The sequence below is a fragment of the Glycine soja genome, chromosome 10 (genome assembly GCF_004193775.1).
Source record: "Glycine soja cultivar W05 chromosome 10, ASM419377v2, whole genome shotgun sequence".
Taxonomy (NCBI): Eukaryota; Viridiplantae; Streptophyta; class Magnoliopsida; order Fabales; family Fabaceae; genus Glycine; species Glycine soja.
In genome coordinates this window covers 25,752,253-25,774,243 of record NC_041011.1, presented here as the reverse complement: position 1 = coordinate 25,774,243, position 21,991 = coordinate 25,752,253, and the positions used below count along the sequence as shown (strand labels likewise).

The window sequence follows — 21,991 nt, the reverse complement described above, 5'->3', positions numbered from 1 at the left end:
TATTCTCGTTTTGTTTACTTTTTATACCCCCTCTTGACGTGCTTAAGCCATTTTACTTAAGTCATTTCTCGCTTAACTTAAAAATAAAATAAATTTCCACTGAACGTTTGAATTGTATTATCCGTTAACTTCGGTTAAAATGAATTCCGACTGTTCGGTCGTGCCGTAACCACGTTGGAAATCAAAAAGAGGTAAAAAATAATATAATAATCAAAAAGACATCTTTTAGTAAAATAAAGCGGAAAATCAATCGGACGTTTTCTCTTTGGGATTTCTCATTCTTAATTGAATTGATTAATAACTAAAGTGAAACTAAGGCTAAAATCAACTCGCCTAGTCAAGCTCGTCCACAAAAATAGGCTTTTGAAGTTCGTCATTTCAATTTCTCACTAAGTAAAATGGATCATTTTTAAGGTCCAACGCCTTAAAATGATCACCTCTTAAAATAAAAAAGAATCACTTGATAAGCAAGAACTACGTAGGTCTGAGTTCCTCATTGAGGATACGTAGGAGCAAAAGCCCCGCTTTTGTCGACCACCCCAAGAGATCGTTAATGGTCCAATGCCTTAACGTTTCTCTCCTTTCAAAAACAAGAGATCGTTAATGGTCCAATGCCTTAACGTTTCTCTCCTTTCAAAAACAAGAGATCGTTAATGGTCCAATGCCTTAACGTTTCTCTCCTTTCAAAAACAAAAGACCGTTTAATGGTCCAACACCTTAAATGACCTTTTGTTCAAATAAAAACATATTTTGCAAAAAAGACAAAAACAACTTAACCAAACACTTTGTTCCAAAAGAACTACGTAGGTCTGATTTCCTCATCGCAATTGAGGAATACGTAGGAGCAAAGGGAAACACCCTTGTCGACCACAAAAAGGAAAAAATATAAAAAGGGTATAAAGGATATAAGAACATAAAAGGGAACATAAAAAATCAAAGTCATGTTTGCACATTCGATTAAAGGCTGCCGTCCCTTGGGACGGATGTGTGGGGTGCTAATACCTTCCCCGTGCGTAAATACAACTCCCGAACCTTTCAACTTAAAAGTTCGTAGATCGCGTCTTTTCCGGTTTTTCCGACGTTTTCCTCGAATAAACGTTGGTGGCGACTCCGCGCGTATTCCTTTCGTGGAACACGCATCCCGCGAGTCTCGCGTCGCCCTCCCGCCGAAGGGTAGGTTGCGACAAGCACTAAGTCACAAATTCGCCTGGGCGAATTGTCCTGCACCTCTTGGCTCATTTCTATAAATAGTCATGTCTTTGAAGCTGAAAATAACATCCAGAGGTAGAGAAAAAACGTGAGAAACTCAGGACGGGAAGAAGAAAGTGGAAAGCAGAGCTTGGGCGTTGCAAATTTATGACCGTGGATTGCATCCTTTGTCATTTCTCTTGTTGGTCTTGTGCTCTACACAATGATTGATTAGTTTCTCCAAAGGATTTGATGTAATCTTTGTACCATTATATATCTTTTGATATTATATATATGTATGAATCTTTTCTACTCATTATTGGTGATTTCATTTTGTTCATAATGCTTGATTCTATTTGATCACTAGTTTCATGAAATTAGATTTTAAATTTGATTGGGAAGTACTCTTAGAATTTAAATTGAATGAAGTTACTCTTTACATTATGTTGCTAGGAATAGAGCATAACTTTTTGATTGAAAATAGCACGAGATTATGATTGTAATGCTGGAATATTTACTTCATATGAGAGGGATCGATATTTGATAAATATTCTTAGGATTTTCGAGTGTGAGGGATCGATTTAGGGTAACTTAATGTGTGCATCAATAATGTTAGATAATGATTTATATATGTTAATTTTATTAGGATATTGAGGGTATGAACGATGAAATCCAATCCTACGTTTTTTTTTCTTGAATTAATTGAATTCGTTATTATTGTTTTTGTAATTTTACGTATTTCCAACGCACTAAATTTCGTCAATTTTGTTATTTCTGTTATTCCGTTACTCTAGTTATTTTATGTTAGATAAAAAAACCCATGATATCTCAATCAAATTTGTACATAACTATTCAAACTGTTTACTTTTATCTAACTAAATTAATTAACTCAAGTCCCTGTGGAGACAATCTCTTTTTATAAATTTGTAACCTGCGACAACAATTGGTACGCTTGCCAAAAGTCTAACACTACCTTATTCTCTTCCACGAGTTCCCCCACCCTCACTGACCCTCCCTTGCACCAGTGAGAAGCCGAGCTCTTGTTCTTCCTGCGACCAACACCTATAGGAACGTTCCTCATGGTCCCCCAGCAGTCCAGTATCTCTAGCAATTCTTGCAAAAGTGATGGGGTTGGTTGACATTGTAATTATTGTAGTAGCAGAACTTGGTGTCCATGCTATTACAACAAGGACAAAGTAGCATTTTGTCTATTTTTTTAGGTTACTGTCCTGTAAATTTCTTGTCTCGCCTGTTCTTCTTCAGTCTTTGTAGTTTTCAATGTAGTAGCCTCCCTCTTAGTGGACTGGGTGATGGATTCTTCATAAGTTTCAGAAGCAATATTTGGATTGGCGACCTCTTCCATGAGTTCTTCCCATAATACCCCATTGAAAAAAATACCCCAAACTTAAAAACTCAAACTTTTACAAAATAGAGCAAAAAATATGATATTTTTAAATTACTTACTCGATGGGTGAGACAACATTAATTGGAGGCTCTTGCGAATGAAGAGAAAGAGGTCAGGGGGAACCACCCGCCTTGAGGTACTTGAAGATGAGGGCCTAGTGCTCTAGCTCACGGTGTTTATATTTACTTATGCAAAAAAGGGAGAGAAAGAGGGAAAGAGAAAGAGGGAAATGTTCTACATTAGAAAAAAATGGGGGCAGTTACTTCAGAGAGAAGCAAGAGGAGGAGAAGTTGAGACATGATCTATTGTTATCATGCCTCATGCTAATCAGCTTTGTTTTTGTACATTTACTCAAGTTATAATTATTATGAAATTTTCTTAATTTGTCATTGACATAATTTATTTTTTAATTTTGCCCACTAGTATTACAGTGCAATGTCAAACGAAAACAATGGCTTATCTTGGAATGGATTTCTTCAACCTGTTATTAATAATGGAACATAGAGTGGAGGAGTTGAGACATGATTGTTGGTGAATGTGAAGAAGAAAAGAGGGGTGGTGGAAGAAAAGGGTTAGAGGAACCACACAATGTCATTTTTTACTTTAAAAAAATCCTACGTGTAGTCGCACTCAGACAAAGATTACATGTGGCACCACATGTGGTATGCTTGTGTGGTCGGTTAACGACCACGTAAGCATATAACATATTTCAACTAACGATAGGGATCTCGAACAAAAGTTTTCAAATATTAAGGACCCGATTTGAAGGAAAATTTAATTAGGGACCAGATGTAAAAAAATGGATATATATCAGGGACCAAAAATATATTTAAGCCTATTTTTTAAATCAAATAAAGATAATGTTGTTTTGTGTATTATTTGTAGGAAGAAGAAGAAGAAAGTGCATGCCACGATTACATGAACGACCCCTTGCCTAAAGACACTAATGAGAGTACCTTTGACATTGATAATGTAATTGTCATTTTTACATAATATATTTATATGAGTTTGTGAGTGTGTATGTGATTTTACTGTTTTGGTTGTGAGGAGTTTTTTTCTTTTGTTTTTGCAGAAGCATAAAGAGAAAAACTTCTACCAAAAGGTTTCCTAAGAATGTCTAATTATCGAAACCAAATTCAAAAAAGGATAAAGTATGTATGATACTAATTGATTGGGTTTAACAATATATTTTTAGAGAATAAATTATAGATTTTGTTGTGTTTGACTGTATTATGTATGTGTATTTCAATAGAAGACCCATAATAGTGCCTCTATTAGTGGTGCTAATACAATCCGAGTAGGAATGGAGTCCTCAGTAATGTATCGTTATGATATCTATAATTTAATCAATTTTATAATAATGTTTATCTTATAAGTTAATTATATTAGTTATATTTCCTTATTAATATATCTGCTTTATTTTGCTCAACATAAGGTTATGATCAATGTTGTTAATCCAATCACTCCCTAAGGGGTGACATTTTTTCCAAATGATAGTCAAGGCTTGTCTTTAATTTGCATTCACACTCAAGTACCTTCTATTGTTCCCGTGTCTTATGCTAATCAGCTTTGTTTTGTACATTTACTCAGGTTGTAATTAATATGAAATTTTCTTATCATTGACATAATTTATTTTTTAATTTTGCCCACTATTATTACAGTGCAATGTCAAACAAAAATAATGCCTTATCTTGGAATGGATTTCTTCAACAAGTTATTAACCGTGGAAGATAGAATGGTAATTAACTTTAATTTGGCAATAGTGTTTTTATTTTTTAAAGATTTAATTTTTTTCATAATAGAAGTTTACGTAATTCGATTGGTGGTTGAATGATTTTAGGTGGTGTGGGAGAAAATTGTTAACAATGAACAAACAATCGAATGGATTTGAAGTATATTTTGAAGTAAAATTATAAAATTAACATGTTACTTTGATGGACACCTATTGACAGTATTTGGCTATACTAATTAAATTTTGGTTGTTTTTAATCTGTGTTTTCCTAAAATCCACAATGTGGCCCCTACTCACATTTATGCTACTGAAATTCGTGTTGCAGCCACAAATATAACAGAATCAATGTTGGGAAGGGATGAATAGGTGAATTCCATCATCCTAGAGCAGTTTTTTAACTATGTATACTTTGTGTATGGGGAAGAAGTGGATGGACAAATGTATATATGGTGCAGGGAGTTTGGAAGTTGTCTTTTAAGATTTTATTGGTTCTAAACCTCACATGGGGCGATATGCAAATAGTAGTTAACAATGCTACATATATACTGTCAGTTTTTTTTATTATAGTTATGTGCACTTTTTTTTCTACATTAAAGTACTGGTTTTCATTCAAACAGAGAAAAAGACTCATTAACATCTTTAGCAATAATAGCATACATGCCATGAGGCACTTCATGAAACCAATACATATCCAGAAAATTAAAGGACAAAGAAGCAACATAGTGTGCTGCTTTGTTGCCTTCTCTATGTGTGAAAATTAGAGGAATGAAAGGAACATGTGTAGCTAGTGGTGTTTTAATCAAATCTGTTTAATTTTTAAAAATAATTAAAAATCTACCAGATTGTTAATTTGGTGTTCAACTTTTTATTTCAGTCTTTTAAACAATTTTTTTTACATCATTTGTCCCCGTTTAAAAAAATATAGGGAGTTTAGTTTTAATTGTGTTGATTTTTTATTTTTTTAAGAAAAAGAGACAAACGATGATAAATATTTTTTTTACTTTGTTTCACTTATTATTTATTGTTTTCATCTACAAAAATACAGGGGGTATGTTGGATTTGGAAATTTTGAAAATTAAAAATTTGAAAGATTTTATAAATAATGGATGTTTAAAATTCAAAATAAACTTTACGTAAAAAATGGACGGACCCACCAGGAGAAATACTCCTCCTGGTTATACCAAAAATAAAGAGACAAATTGAGACAAAGAAACACTCTTTTTTTTTCCCTTAAAAAAAGAAAAATAATCACTCTTAACTCATGAAAAAACCTCGACTTTCTATATTAATAATTTTTTAAAAGTGAAATCATGTATGTATAAAATTTTCTAACTGTAATTAATGGATAAGGGTAACGTATATAAGGGGGGTAGGCAGGGGCTTCTAATACATATTCATATTTATGCGTCCCATGAATAACCATACTTGGGTAAAACTACTTGGGTGATTAATTCTTTTTAATCATTGGATATTTTATTTTGTTACATATTTATATTTATATTTAATGTATATAATTTTTATATAAATGGTGTTTAAATTTATTTATATATCAAAACATCTTTCATTTTTATTTAATTTAAAAATATAAAAAATTATACTATTTCTTACACAATTATATACTGTATTTATGTTGTGCTAGCCATATTTATATTCATTTGTGCTAGCCATATTTATATTCATTTATTGTATGAGTATCCATATTAGGGCAAATTAATTTAGGTGATTATTTTTTTAAAATATTTTTTATGTTAAAAGACTCTTAGGTATTTATATTATATTCAAATTTAATGTATATTATTTTATAAATCATTATTTTTTATGTTAAGAGACTCTTAAATATTTTTTTAAAATTAAATATATGCAAATTTTATATGAATAATGTTTAAATTTATTTTTATATAAAAATATTTTCTCACTTTTTTTAATTTGAAAGTGTTAAAAATTATTTTCATTCATGGAACAGAATTTTAAAATTATAATTAAAAATTATTATAATATATCAATTTTTGACGGAATAGTACCATAAAATAAATGAGGCCCAGAAATGTTAGAATTTGTAATTGTTTTGTTTTGGGTTCTTTTTTCTTCTGGTTGTTGTTCTTGTTCGATGCTCTCTCTCATTGTAAAGGTGAAGATATTTTTCACTGATTTTTGCGACCGAAGGATGAGAATCTCTCTTTAGAATTTTCCGTTTAGTTGTTTTTTTTTTTTCGATTTCGAGGGAAACTAACGGAAAAGGGGCGGAACGGAAAATTAGCAACATTAAAGTTCATGACGTTTTGGGTTTGGACTGTGTAGTGTGAATTCTATGTGACTTTGCCGTTTGGAAAGCTAACCGTTCTTGTTTCTTTTTTTTCTCCAGCGTTTTAGTTAATTTTGTTGTGATTAAAATTAATAAAAATGAATTTAATTTCGGTTTTAGTTAATTTTGAGATAATGATGGCAAATGCTTTCGCCGGAGTGGAAGTTAGAGGAAAAAGTTCTTTCATCTGCAGTTACGTTTTTCAGTTATTATCATTTTTTTAGATTACTATTATTTTTGAAAAAAATGAATTTATATTATCTCATCCAGTCCTTCTGTTAAAAAATAAAAATAACAGTATTGTTATAATTACTTAACTCTAATATATTTTTACTTTTACAAATATGATTTTATTTTATCTTATTTTTAAAATTTTAATCTTTATAAAACTTTAAATTCACAAAATGACTCTTTTTTCCGGTTTATTGATAATCTGATATTATTTGGTGTGAAATAATTTAATGCATAAAAATACTAATTGAAACACAACATAATTCTAAACCAACTTTTAAGAATGGATTTTTTAACTTTTATTTAAAAAGTAAAAATTATGATTTTAATTTTAAATCTGAAACAGGAAAAAAATTACCTCTTCATCTGATGTGGTTTTCAAGTTTCAAAAATTTCTTTCTTTTATTAAAATTAAATAAATTTTAAAACTGCATGCCCATAATTGTGGACGTGAATAACCCCACCATTTCGGTTAAATAAAAATATTTTTAAAAGAAAAAATAAATTTAAAGTATTGAATTCTTTTTAAAATTATGATAAATTTCAGAAAAATAAAAGCAGAATTCTTTTTTAAATTTTTTTGATTTGTTTTTCAAAAATTAATAATTTTTAGAAAAATAAAAGCAGAAAAAAACTCCAAACACGCCTCCTAATTATAAACCTATTTTTAAAAATGGTTTTTTTTATAATTTTAAAATCAACAGTAAAAAAATAATTTTTAAATCCTTTATTTTTTGAAAGTAAAAATTATGATTTTAAAAATTTCCATATTCCGATAAAGAAAATAAAAAAATAAATCTTAATATATATATAAAAAACTCAATAGCAAAATAGAAAAAAGGAAATAGGCAATGCTTTCGCTAGTTATTAAGTAAAACTGCTCATTTTTTTATTTAAAATTCTACAAACGTGCTAACTAGAACTGTTTTATTTTTTAATTTTAAAAACCTATGGCTTTGTTAATTAAATCTAATTATTTATTTAAAATTAATAAATCTACCAATTTAATAATTACAACTTTCCATTTTTTATTTTTTTAAAATCTACCAAATTGTTTATTACAAGTTTACAACTAAGTGAAATCGTATCATTCGAATTCCATCCTTAATTGAAATAAATTAAATAGATATACAAATAATATTCTAAAAGTTAAGTAGTATGGATAAAGTATACAAAGATAAATAAATTATTTAAATATTAGTGAAAGTTTAATGTAGTAGTAGAGTAATACAAGTCAAATTACAGCATAAAACTTGTATATAATAAAAACAATTTAAAAATACTATAACACCACATTGTTTTCGTTAACAAATTAATTCTTGTCGGCACTGAAGTTAAAACTGATTTTTAAAATAAGAAACAAATATATCTTTCATTTATTTTATTTAAAAAAAAATAGATTCTCAAACTGTTTAGAGATAAATAAAACTATCCACTTCCACCTTGCTCACATGATCCACCAGTTAAGCTAAGATCAAGCACAAAATGAGGCTTGCCTCCCATCCTTGAGGTGGTTTTTCGTAAGACCGTCGTAGTTTCATTTCTCTTCCAACAAAACAACTCGCGTTTCATTCATTCACACACTCACTCACACTCACACTCGCAGTAGAGAAAGAACCCTAAAATTCCATCGCCGCGATGAACATGCATTGACGACGACGAAGACCTTGACCTCGAGGACGTCGAACTCGACCCGAGCAACGAACTTTGAAGAAGGTGGTTCACTCTTCTTCAGATCTAATCGAAGAAAGAAATGGACGAAGCGCTGGAAATGTCATGTGCGAAGGACACGAAGGAGAGGATGGCGAGTGTAGAGCGCCTTCACTAACTTCTAGAAGCTTTCAGAAAGAGCCTATCCTCTTCCGAAACATCCAGATGACCTTTATCCTCTATTGAACCTGAAAATGACGGTGAGGAACACCGAGAAGCTGAGAAATGTTAGAACCTTGTTTTTGATTTTTTTTCCTCTTCGATTTTGATTTTTTTTCTATTGTAGTTTTTGTTGTATTGCTTTCTCTATTTTTGAAATGAGATTGGAGATCTGACTTTGTGGTTTTTGAATTTTATTTTTTGGATTGTGTTTTTCCAAGTTGCTACATTGAGCTTGCAAATGGAGGTTTGGTTCCTGTTAGTGGAGCTCTTAAGGTTTGTTTCATAGTTCAATGATTCTGTTTTTCTTTTTAATTTGTAATGCTTTCTTAATGTGATTTTATTTTCCTAAAAAATAAAATAAAAATAAACTATTGAAAATGTGATTTTAGATTGTGTTTTCTGCAATTATTTTTGTTTAAGTGTTGAGTTTGTAACAGACTTGATGGACTTTTATCAAATCTAGTTAATACAACTGAGTTCTTCCTAATTCAAGTTTGGTTAATAAAAAGGCATGCGCAGTGCAGAGTGTACAAGTTAAGGGTCAAATACTTAAAACTTTGCTTCTTTCCCTCCCCGTCGAAGAGGTCTTAAGGGATTTCAAGGGTCGCATAGCTACTTTGATTAAAGCCCTCATCACCGGTTCTTACTACTACTCCTTTCTTTCTTATCCTTTTTTCCATTTCAAATTTTATTTTTTCTTTTTTTCTTTACTTTGACGTTAGAGATCTTGTTTTTTCATCTTGTTCGTTCATCTCACTTCTAATTAAGGAACAAGCTTTCCGCAGTTGAACACCCTAGCTAGCTAGCTTCCACCAATTTGAATCACCAATGGCTCACTCTTTCTCTAACATCAAGGTTCTCTCTGCTTTTGTCGCCGATGGATTCTCCAACACTCTCACCTGGTACCACAATCGTTTCTCATCTCAATTTTTATCAAAAAATTGTTTGCAGTTTCAACACGTTCAGTAATTTTCTAAGTGATATGAGAAAATGATGAGTTTGTCTATTTATAGTTCCAACATTATCAACTTTTTGTCGGATAATATTAGAGTGTTTTCTCATTTTATTAATTTTTTCATTCATAGAATACAAAATCTTAATTTCTTATCATAGGCTAGGCTGTCTCTTCAGAATTCAAATACATGGTACTTGACAAGAAACAACAAAAGAAGGAAGTTAAGTTGCTTGTTTCGAACTTTCCTTAAGTTAGAGTATTATTTTATACATAATTTTTATAATATTATTTGTTTATCACACCACATGTTAATCTCTTTATTCTTCTCATCTACTACATAGCTTTTTTATTAAATCAAATGTTGTAATAAATAACATACAACTAATGTTCTCTTTCTTTTGTTGAATAACTTGTTGAGCTCTATTTTCAAAAGCCACAAATAGTTGGCTTAAATTTTTGCCCGAGGCGGTTATTTCTTGTTCTCTTTATGAAAAGGGGGGATTCTTGTTCTAACGGGTTATTAAAAATTGAATAATGAAGTGAGGGATTAATAATTGATATATACTTCCTCTATCTCTGGTCCTTTATTAAGCAGGTTTGATATTGTCCTTGTTCTCTTGGATACAAAAAATCCTAATTGGGATGTAGTAGTTTTATCTCATATTCTTTTTTGGGTAATCTTTATCCTTGTACAATGCATATAACTTCCTGTGGTTAAGATTATAATATTTGTATAAAAACTAATATCCAGGCAGAGCACAAAAAATGTGCTTTAATATTTGTGTTCTTGTTCATTGACAGAATGTGGATGGTGTAAATTACTTTCATGTGAAAGTTGTTGGCTTATTGTTTGTTGCAGCTACAAGGGTTAATACATCACTTTCTTTTGTCTTGGAGCTTTTACAAAGAATTGCTCGAGTTATTAAGGATTACCTTGGGATTCTCAATGAAGACTCATTACGGAAAACTTTGTGCTTGTGTACGAATTACATGATGAAGTTATTGTTAGTTTCCTCTCTTGCTCTATTTGGTTCTTTACTTCTTTAAAAGTCCCATGATTTCTAAACTTTAATGCTTCATTGAATTAAATTATCACTTTATCCAGGCTGGCTCCCTTTTTTTAATCTAATCTTGAGTCTTGATACAAATATTATAGGTACCCAGCTAATATTACCCTGATATGTGATTCTTATAGGTTTTTTTTCCTTTGAAAAGTTAGATATCCTTTTATTTTTCTGTAATTTCATAGATACCCAGCTAATATTACCCTGTTATGTGGAAATCATGAAACTAGACAATTAACCCAGGTGTGCTTTGTGAATGGAATCATTATAATGAGTTACTGAAGTTAGTTTATAAAATCTCGAAACTATCAGAAAAGTAACCATTTGTGATAGTTTTATTAATTTGAATGACTCAATTATAAAATTTATGAAAAACTAGATAATCGATTAAAAAAAATTAGTTGGTTGAAGGATTTAATTAAATTTTTTAAAAATAATTTAAGGACCTACAAATATATTAAAGCATATTTTTTTATAAGAAAATAAATTTTGTTGACAAAAATGCAAATAGAAAACATACAAGGAATGGATGCGACAAGAAAAGTTTTAATACAAATTTATATATCCTTGATTACTAGTTTTGTATAAAGAATCTTGAAAAGTCTTAAAAGGTTGGCTGGTTTGACTGGTGGAATTTCAGTCTTAATATTTTGGCAGATGTTACCTAATTTATGTCTAATATTTGCATAATTCAAATAGAGATTTAAAAAATGATCAAAGATATATGACTTTTTTTAAATGAAATATAGACATATGACCTTTATTCTTGATGTGAAGAGGAAGTCACATAAAAAATGAGGTTTATAGGACAATTATAAACACTGAAGCATGGAAAAAAATTGAAAACCTTGAATAATGATCCAGTTGCTTTAAACTAATATATACCTTTTGTTGTTCTTGTGTTCAGATTACTTTTAGTGTTCCTTTTGCTCTAGCATCAATATACTGCAACACTTGAGGAACAGGACAAGGTAAACAAATTACCAATTCACAACTTGTTTGAAATAGATTATTTTAGTTACAATGATTTATACTTAAAAAAGTAATTCATAAAAGTAACTTTAAAAAATTTATTTTTCACAAATTGATTTTTGCTAAATACACTCAATTAAATAAATTGTTCTCATGGCAATTTCAAGTAGCCAATTGGGTTTTACACTTTTACTAACCTTAATTTCTTTCTTGCTTCAGGTTTATCTTTGGGAGTTCTCAATCTTGCAATTGTGATACCACAGGTTAAAACCCACTTACTCATATTTTTCCCTTAGTTACTTTGTCTAATTCATATATGGAGAAATTAGTCTCCGACCCTCAATTAGATATTCTAAATAAAGAATAATAATATTATTAATACACAATTATTTGACTATGTTGTATACACATGTGAATGTACAGATGGTGGGGTTTGCATTAAGTGGTACTTGGGAAGAGAATTCAAGAAAATGGTGACATTTAATTTAATGGGAGCATTTAATGGAGGGAATAGTAGTAGACGATTTCTGGTACATTTAATCTTATAATTTCTTAATTTAAATTTATTTTTTTATTCTCTGATTTCTTTTTCATCTAACATTTCTTAAAGTAGTTTATTTTAGGATTTGTAGATGTGTTTTTTTAATTTTGTTTTGTACTGATTGTAATTATTAGTATTTTGGAGGCATTTGATATACAATAAGTTATATATGTTAAAACATAAAAAAAAAAGTGGACAAAAAGATATTTAGATATGTACGAATCTTATATAAAGAAAAATAATATTTTTTAATAATATCTATACAATTTATTTTTTTGTTAAAAAATATATTCTAATACGGTTTGTTAAAAAATCGTCTACTTTCTAAGACGATTTCTCCAAAAAAAATAGTTTTAGAATCTTCAATTTTTTTTTAAAAAAAACAAAGACATTTTAAGACGATTATTTAAAAAACCGTCTTAGAATGTAGAGACATTTTAAAACAATTTTTACAAAAACCGTCTTAGAATTCACTATTTTTTTATTTTTTTTAAAACCATTATAAGACGGTTGTTCAAAGAACCGTCTTAGAATGATACTCTTCTAAGACGATTTTTAGCCAACAACCGTCTTAAAAAGGAACATTCTAAGATAGTTCTTAATCAAGAACCGTCTTAAAATGATACTTTTTTCTAAGACGATTTTTTGAAAACCGTCGTCAAAAGTCAAGACTTTCAACGATGTTGGTTTCAAAGATGATTCAAAATGGTCTTTAAATGTACTCAAGAACTGTCGTAGTATGTTATTTTTGCAGTAGTGTTCAACTGTTGGAGAGGGAAAAGTTATGCATGAGACACAAAACATATCTATAACACAGGTATGTCAAGAAATCTCAAATATGAAATCAACTCTTGAAGATCTTAAAGAGGTTGTGAATAACTTAGTAAAAGTTGTTATAAATAACATTCCATCTTCGAGCCCGTCTCAAACCCCAACTACTAAAGATGCATAAAACATAATGATTTCAACTACTCCACGATTCGAAACTACAATTAAGCCGAACAAGCTTTTCCATAAAATTGCTATTGGGAAATATGAAGGAAAGACATTTGGAATTGTGATATCGGAGGTAAGTTTAATAATTTTGTTTAAAAATTCAACTATTGATAGTAATTATATAAACTAATCATTACTGCATTTTTTTTTTTTTGCATTTTTCATGGATGCCCGTTGCAATTAGACCCTCAGAGGATTTGATACTTATTGAGTGGAAGCTGCAGTTGCTTCATACATATTTCAAAACAAGCCTCGAAATTCACTTAGGTTTGTAATTGAATTCATTATTCTTTTTTGGTTCTCATTTATATAGTTGAAATTTATTTGTTTCTATTTGTAGAGAGGAGGTTTTGATGAAGTACTCATCCTAGGGTCATGGAGAAAGGAAAAAGGTTGTTGACTTTTATGCCTCAAGAAGAGGTTGACCAAAGAAGTAAGAATATTTAACTATGAAGCCATACAAATCTTATGTTTTATTGGAATTTATAAAATGTTAAATTTAATTTTTTTTAGGTCCTTAACTTGCTAGCAAATTGAGTTGTAAGGAAAAAGTGATTCAATGTATTTGATGGCTTGGTTCTTACCTACAACTTTTGTGGTATAATAGATTTCATCCTTTATTTGGTATACATGCCATATTAGCATTCAAATATATGTAAAAGATAAACTAAAATTTTCTTGTTAATATACATAATGCAACAATATGCATTGGACAAGAAGACAATGATTGAAACTGTGATTAGATACTATAAGAAGGATTTCATGGATAATGCTAATATGTTGAATAAGGTATTTTTTCCCCAAAAAAATTACTTTAAAGTTGAAGTCATTTATATTTAAATGATAAATAATTACATTTATTGTTGTGTATTATAGATCTTTATTCCAATTAATGATGAAAAATATTGGTACCTTCTTGTTGTTGAAATCATTGGGAAAAGACTTATCATGCTAGATTTACCAAGTGAGACAAGAAATGAATTTTGGAGGAGAAAGGCTAAAAAAGTTATGATGCAATCCTACCCTTCAAGGGTATTGGATAAAAGACTCCAAGAAGATTGAGTCAGAGATGCACGAGGAGGCCCTAAGGTAGATTTTGAGCTCATGGGCTAAGTATGAGCCCACTTATCTTTGTACATATTATATTAGAATTTCATTATTTTTTGACCTTGTATTTAGGGCTCCATAGTGTAGGGAGAGTATCATAGTAATGTAGGATTTTTCAGCCTTAGTATTTTATGGCACCTAGACTAGTTTTTGTATTAGGGGTAGTTTTGTAATTTCACATGCATTAAGTGCACTATTTGATGTGTGTGTTGGGAGAAAAATTTAATTGAACCGGGAGAAGCTCAATCCAATTAAATTTTGGTTTAGCATAAGGGGGAGGTGAGCATTTGCTTGCTACACCCTATTGCCACATCATATAGTCACACTTTGTGCATGTCCTTCATGCTTTACATACTTCATGACACCTAAGCACACTTAAAGGAGAATCTTGGACTTGAGCTTGGATTAGTGGTTGAACCATAGCTAAAATTCACTAATCATAATTAGTGAAATTTTGACCTCAAATTTGGCTCCACAAATTCAAATTCAAGTGAAATTTGAATAGAAATTCAAATTTTCCTCTAATTTTGTATTACACTTAGGCTATAAATAGAGGCCTTGTGTATGCATTTTTTCAACTTTGATCATTTGAGAATTACACTTCAAAGTTTAGACCTCATTTGAGGCATAAAATTCTGTGCTCTTTTTCTTCTTCTCCCTCCACTTATCTTCTCCTACCTTCAAGCTCTTATCCATTGCTTCCTATGGTGGTAAGCTTGTTCTTGACTCATCTTCTCCTTGAAGTGGCGTCTCCAATCATCTTTCTTCCTTCTCCATTTTGCTGCCATTGATCTTCAAGAAGCAAAAGACTCCATTGATGAAGAAGATCCAAGGCCTACAAGCTTCACATGGAGCTTCATCAAGTTATAAGTAACTTAAATTTATAAATAAACAAATGTTATCTTATTTTGCTTAATGGATTTCACTTGACTATGTTTATTAGGTGTAGGCTATGTTATTAGAAGAAATTTTATAGCATCCTTCATTTTATGACCTTTTCTATGGTGTTAAGCCTATTCTTTCTGACTTTCCATTGATTGAACATGAATGACTTGGTCAACAATTGAATCCTAAGACTAAAAATTTAAATTCATAAGGAAAATTATCACTATAGAGTCCTGAATGACCAGTTCACAACTCTATTCAGAGTCATTTCTTTCTGATCACTCATAACCTCTAAACTATTTTGCTCTTTCAAAAAGAAAAATATACCAGCCATCATTTTAGGTCGTCACATGAAAAATAATAAAATGCGGTCAATAAACTCTTTTCAATAAAGTTTGTTAACACTTCCTTTTCAAATAACAAGATTAAACATAATTTCATTCAACATCTAAAACTGTCCAAAATATGGGAGTTTACAAAATACATAGTGACATCCAGAGCAAAGGTATCAACTATGGTGGTTTCAGCCACATATATACAATCATCAAAATTTTTATACAATAGGTCTACCCACCCAAAAATCAAAAGAGTAAACCTAGCAGTCTATACTGGATACACCCACCCACAAAAAGTATGTAAACCTAGTCTAAGGAGTCGTATGCTATGATGAAGAGTCTTCACTATTCGCTGTCCCTCCAGGGCCACTCTCTTCTATAGAGTCTGCCTCAGATGCTGACATGATATCCTCTGGAGAATCCACCTCAGGGAGTAGGTCTTCATCATCCTCAGGTAAGTCAAGGGCGTCCATAGCAGGATCAGGAGGTAACTCCTCTGGGTCCTCCTCAGGATCTTCTTCAGAGGATGACACCTTTATCACTTGGACTGGCTCCACTAGTCAATATGGAATAGGTGCAGGTAGTATCCACTCCACAGGCTGCTGAAGCGTGCGTGCGGGTTCCTCCGGATGTACCAATGAAGTAGCAGTGAGTCGAATTGTGCCACAAAATTGGCACCTCTCATTGCCTTCGAGGGTCTCCCAAACTCCCTCTAGGCACTCCATCACCACGCGATCATGGATTAACTGCGCTGCCATCGTGATCTACAAGAAATAAAAGAAAGAGGGTAGACTCTTTCACAAGAAATCTAACTACAGGTAACAATACAATACGTCCCATAACCGCTACGTATAGTCAAAAGGTATGTCTCAAGGGATTTCTTCTCTGGTAATCGATTACCAAAGTATGTAATCGATTACCAGTGCCCAAACTCGAATTACACAGCTTCTGCACATGGAAACCAACAAATTACACTGTGCAATCGATTACACCTAAATGATAATCGATTACCAGTGCCCTGTTACTCTGTGTAATCGATTACACACAATTGGTAATCGATTACCAAAGGCCATCTTAACATCCTTTCTCCATTTTTTAGCCCTGTAATCGATTACACACCCTTGGTAATCGATTACCAGAGGCCATCTTAACATCCTGTCTCCATTTTTAAGCCTTGTAATCGATTACACATCATTAGTAATCGATTACCAGAGGCCAAATTTCAGATACCACTCAAGATTCATAGCTGGCCAGCCGCCACACAAGCCTCCTTGCTTTGTGGACTTTGTTCTTTTATTGGTTGACTGCTAGGAGCTCGCCTGTTTAGGTACATCACATGTTCTCACTGACTGACTATGCCTGGGTTGGGTCGGGATTGGTCAAGCTTGGTTTTGGGAAATAGCACTCCACCTGACGTCCCCAAGGTCTCCTGACCCCCGCGACATATCTCCAGGTACCACTCTGTGGTCAACAAACAAAAGTAGGAAGACTGACTCTTCCACGCTTTCTCACATCAAGCTTGTTGGATTATGGGGTACCCGTCATATGTGGTACTAGGTGGCAATTAGGTGATGGTGCAAATCAACTCTCCCACATCCACAAATCAAACATGAACCCACCATCCCCAGTTGCCCACCTTCAACTGAGCTCACGTACTCCTACGTAGCCCTTATCCTCGTTCCTCTCAGCACCGGGTCCCCATCAACCCCTCCAAGCTTCCACAATATCCAATCAATTCAATTCCAACTATCATGAACTACCCTAAACCAAGAAAACAGGGCAAAGGCAGAAAACTCTACCCAAAACACATTCACATATTACAGCTTTCCTCACTCAAATACCCCAGTAACATTTTCTTCGTTCCGATTCGTTAACCGTTGGATCGACTTGAAAATTTTACTGGAGGTTCCTAGTACAGAAATATACATTTTTACTGTTGGGATCTGCTAGAAAATGTCCAGAACCCAATATGTACTACCTTTCCCATAACCAGCAATGCACAAGCATTTTCTGCACATGTTGAAAAATTTTGCTGCACAATTCAACAACAATTTTCTGCATAATAGGACAGATTTTGAAATCCATCTTGCCCACATCCAATTTTGCTCAAATTGGATCCTACAAGTCCTAAATTATGAATAAATCGTATTTAAACCAAAAACAAGCTTCAGGTCAAGGTAAATCCAAATCTAGGTATCCAAAGCCCATCAATTGAGTGAATTTTCAAGGTTTGAGAAGTGAAAATGAGAATGGGGTAATTTTGGAGTAAACTCTCATTTCAAACAAGTCTATAACATTAATTTAGACTTGCTCAAACTGATTTTAAGGCGAAAACTCCACCGATTCAAAAATTGACCCCTCAACACCCAATTTACCCTAGAAATGGCTCTTGTTTTCACATTTGTCACTCATTTTTCTCATTTGCTCTGCCCAAGCTTTCCTACAAGTCCTAATTGACATTTTAAACTAGGATCAACTCACTTTAGACTCCAATTATCACTAACCCCAAATTTAGCTTTTCAAGTCCTCAAAATCTCACACTTTTCCACTCACATCACTACCATTCTCACATTTAACCCTAGGTTAACTCTCCCCATCATCTTTACCAGTTTTCTATCAACAATTTCAGCACTCAAACATCACAAAGCATCATCATAAAACCCTAAAATAGAATGGGTAGCTTTACTCACATCAAGCATGTCAAGTATAGCATGTTTTCAATAAATTCCTTCACAAATAACTACCATAAGGCATAAACCTAGTAGAACTACCCATCATATCTCCCAAAAACCCAATACCCACGAATTTCATGTGAAAAGAAGTTCACCCATACCAGAAATTCGAAGTCCCACAACGTAGAGGTGCGCTTCACGACTCCGAAAATGGCTTCATTTTGCAATTTGGAGTAGAAGTGATAAGCAAATTTTGGAGCTTTAATGGAGGCTTCAATGGAAAGGAAGAAGAAGAGAAAAGCAACGTGGGAAAGGGGAAAAGCTTTTTGAAAATCTGCTGAATGAAGAGAGAGAATGTGGCTTTTATTTTAAAAAGATTTTATTTTTTCCTTTTTCTAAAGGCCATGCCACATGTCTCATTTTGAGTGGAGCAAAAGGGGCCCACCTCTTCCCCTTGATGTGACTTCATACTCAGCCACAAAGAGAGAAAAATTTAACTTTTTGAATGCTAAAATTTTACCTCGGTTTGCGTGTCATTTCTTTGGTTCCAGTTCCTCGCATTTCTCTGCACCCGTCGGGACCCGTTTTCGAAAGTAGGCAATATATATATCAAAACGCTCAGAATGAAACCCAGAGCGTGGTTCAGAGGTTGGTTTTGTTAAATTTTAAGTTACACGCAAAACGATAATTTTTAGACTAATTAATTGAGAATTAATCTATAACTGTCCAATTATGGATTACTCTTCGTTAATTAGCCTAACCCGCGTATCTTTTCCCCAATGTACATACTTCTACCAGGAATATATATATATATATATATATATATATATATATATATATATATATATATATACACACATACACTGAATAATACTTATATATATAATTATTTAAAATATATCGCTTACAAAATTCCGGGTAGAATTTCCAGGATGTCACAGCTTGTACTTTATAATTACATATATCATGCTAGGAATGACGGTTGTGTGTGGGTAGCAAAATGGATGTTTGACTATAAATGCACTTATGACTATACCAATGTTATAAGGATCACTGTTATTATTGCTAAAAATAAATGTTTTAGAAGTTTACCCAAATTTATTACTTATGTTGATATTGTAGGTCAAGGCTAACATGAGGATGCATTTCGCCATTGATTTGGTCCTGGATTCTTACAATGATCAAATAAAAAAATGAAGTTATTCAAAAACCATTTAAGAATTAGGAGTCAATTGATGGAAAAAGAAAAAATCTTGTCCAAATTTGATATTTCAAGATTAATAGTCTTTTAGTATTTATTTTGCTTAATCTTTTAATATGGTATAAGATTTGATGGTTTTTAAAGGTTTAGGTCATGTTGAATTTGTAGATGGTACGGTATTTTAGGTTTGAAGTTATTATGTCATTTTGAAACCTAATTACTTGATAATGGTTTTAGTTGTTTATCATTACGTCATTTTTTCCAATTTTGGATTATTTATATGTTTGTGGATTTTGAATGATTTATCTTATTTGGAAGCAAAAGATTCCACCAAGAGTTAGAATGATGGTAGGGAGAGCTTGCATGAATGTTCTCTCTACTTGTGCTAACTTGAGAAATCAAGGTTTGGTGTGTCCCCTAACAGGTACATTCAAGTACAACATAGATGCCTCCTTTTTTGACCTTCAAAACTGCACCGGTATAAGTTATTGTATTATTGACAATTTTGGAGAGATTTTCATGGCAGCGACTGAATGGAAACATCCATGCTTTTCGGTGCTGGAAGGAGAGGCATGGGCTTTATGGTCAGCTTTGCAATTTGCCAATAATATTTGCTTAACTAAAGTCTTATTTGAGTCCAATTGTAAAATCTTAGTAGACAAAGTTAATGCTTAATGAAATGTCATAATTATATGCCTTTCATAAAAAAAATCTTATGATTGATTTTGATTAAATCATATTTTACACTATCACTTTATAGTCTTTTTTTCTCATTTTATAAGTATATTGAAAATAAAAATTATTTTTATTAATTTAGTAATGTTTAAAGTTTACCTTTTCTACGAATAAACCAATTAAAAGATGATAACTCAACATAGAAGTTTTAATAGTAGATTTAAAAAATCATGATAAGTGTACACGACAATGGTAAGAAATATATCTACAATCTAAAAGTGTTTGAAAATTAAAACAAAATATGAAATCTTAATACCTCGTTTAAAATTATTTTATCTTGTCCTATTACTAATATGTGCTTTAGTGTGCTTATTTAATTTAATATGATCCTTTCTCCTTTTCACCATTATCTTACTATGTATTTCCTTTTAAAAGGGATGACATCATTTCCTTACTGCTCCAAATTCAAAAATTTAACTAAAGTGACATCATTTCTTAATACCTCGTTTAAAATATTCAACCATTGCCACAAAAGTGACAAAAATAGTTTAAAAACTGAGTTTTTACAATTATGCAAGGTGCACATATGCATAATTTGCATGTCAACGTGAAAAAAGCACCAATAAAGTTGGATATTCAAAAGAGAACTTGAATGTGAATCAAAGACAGAAAAACTAACAATTAAAACATGAGGACTATAACAAAATGCCATCACTTATTGTAACATCATGATATCAATTATATCAATCATTTATCTATCTATCTACTCTTTCTAATTTTTATCTCTCAAGGTGTCTACACTTGAAGGGTGTCCATATATGTTTATCCTTTAGTGAAAGTGTACACCAGTTGAGCAATAATGTTTGTTATGGTCAAACTTTCGTGCAGGGTCTATCAATCTATGATGTTGCTTTTGGAAAATGGGTTGTTAAGCTTTTTATTCCTGTTTAGTGAGTTACTGTGTGCATCATTGTCAGTTTGATGATTAGGTAGTATTTCAGAGAAATGGGTAAGAATGCATGGAATTTTTTAAAGTATTTCAGGGAAGAGGCTGAGTCAGGTGACTATCACACAAAGGATTGCTATAGTGATTCTTTCAATGATGAGAACGAGTGTGACAATTTATGGAGGTTCGATGGAACTTCCTCTGAAGAGGGAGGCTTTGAGCAAGATTCTCTCTGGCATTTCAATGCCAGATTCACTACTAGAAGATGCATGATCTACATCGGTCACAATCAATGTTCTACAACGGTGCATGACCGTTTTTGATTATAATGATGTTGAAACTTAAAAATTTCAACATCAGTCCATAAGCGAACGTTGTAGTAAGCTGTTTTTTTTTCTAAATCGGTGCTATACTAATGACTGATGTAGAAACCTTGGTTCTGCTTTTTGAGGGCGGATTTTCTACATCGTTTTTAAATTAAGCAACGATGTTGATCTTTTATTTTCTACATCGTTTTTAAATTAAGCAACGATGTAGTAAGTTGCGCTTTTTACATCGTTTTATAGAAAGCAATGATGTTGAATATGGGAACTTCTACATCAGTGATGACGTAGGCACTGATGTAGTAAGTTGCGCTTTTTACATCGTTTTACAGAAAGCAATGATGTTGAATATGGGAACTTCTACATCAGTGGTGACGTATGCACTGATGTAGTATGTTACGCTTTCTACACCGTTTTACAGAAAGCAACGATGTTGAATATGAGAACTTCTACATCGGTGGTGACATAGGCACCGATGTAAAAACATATTTAACCTACATAATAATTTAAGGTTAATTAAAATAAATAATTTATAATGAATAAATTATCTATAAATAAAACATACTGTTTATAGTGATAAATATGACTA

The 21,991-nt window shown here is 31.8% G+C and overlaps 1 long non-coding RNA gene across 21 annotated transcripts; it reads left to right on the top strand.

The window, feature by feature from the left end:
• Nucleotides 1–8,296: 8,296 nt before the first annotated feature.
• On the top strand, nt 8,297–14,460 carry LOC114369784. Of its 21 annotated transcripts, none has more exons than XR_003657705.1 (10): nt 8,298–9,003; nt 9,240–9,632; nt 10,545–10,689; nt 11,657–11,720; nt 11,941–11,984; nt 12,145–12,251; nt 13,017–13,331; nt 13,443–13,525; nt 13,599–13,691; nt 14,214–14,460. It is a non-coding gene; the product is annotated as an uncharacterized LOC114369784 (long non-coding RNA). The 21 variants fall into 21 exon arrangements; XR_003657703.1 differs by having other exon boundaries at nt 14,200–14,460; XR_003657717.1 differs by lacking the exon at nt 14,214–14,460 and having other exon boundaries at nt 8,298–8,768; nt 8,949–9,003; nt 9,255–9,632; nt 13,599–13,887.
• The last annotated feature ends 7,531 nt before the right edge of the window (nt 14,461–21,991 follow it).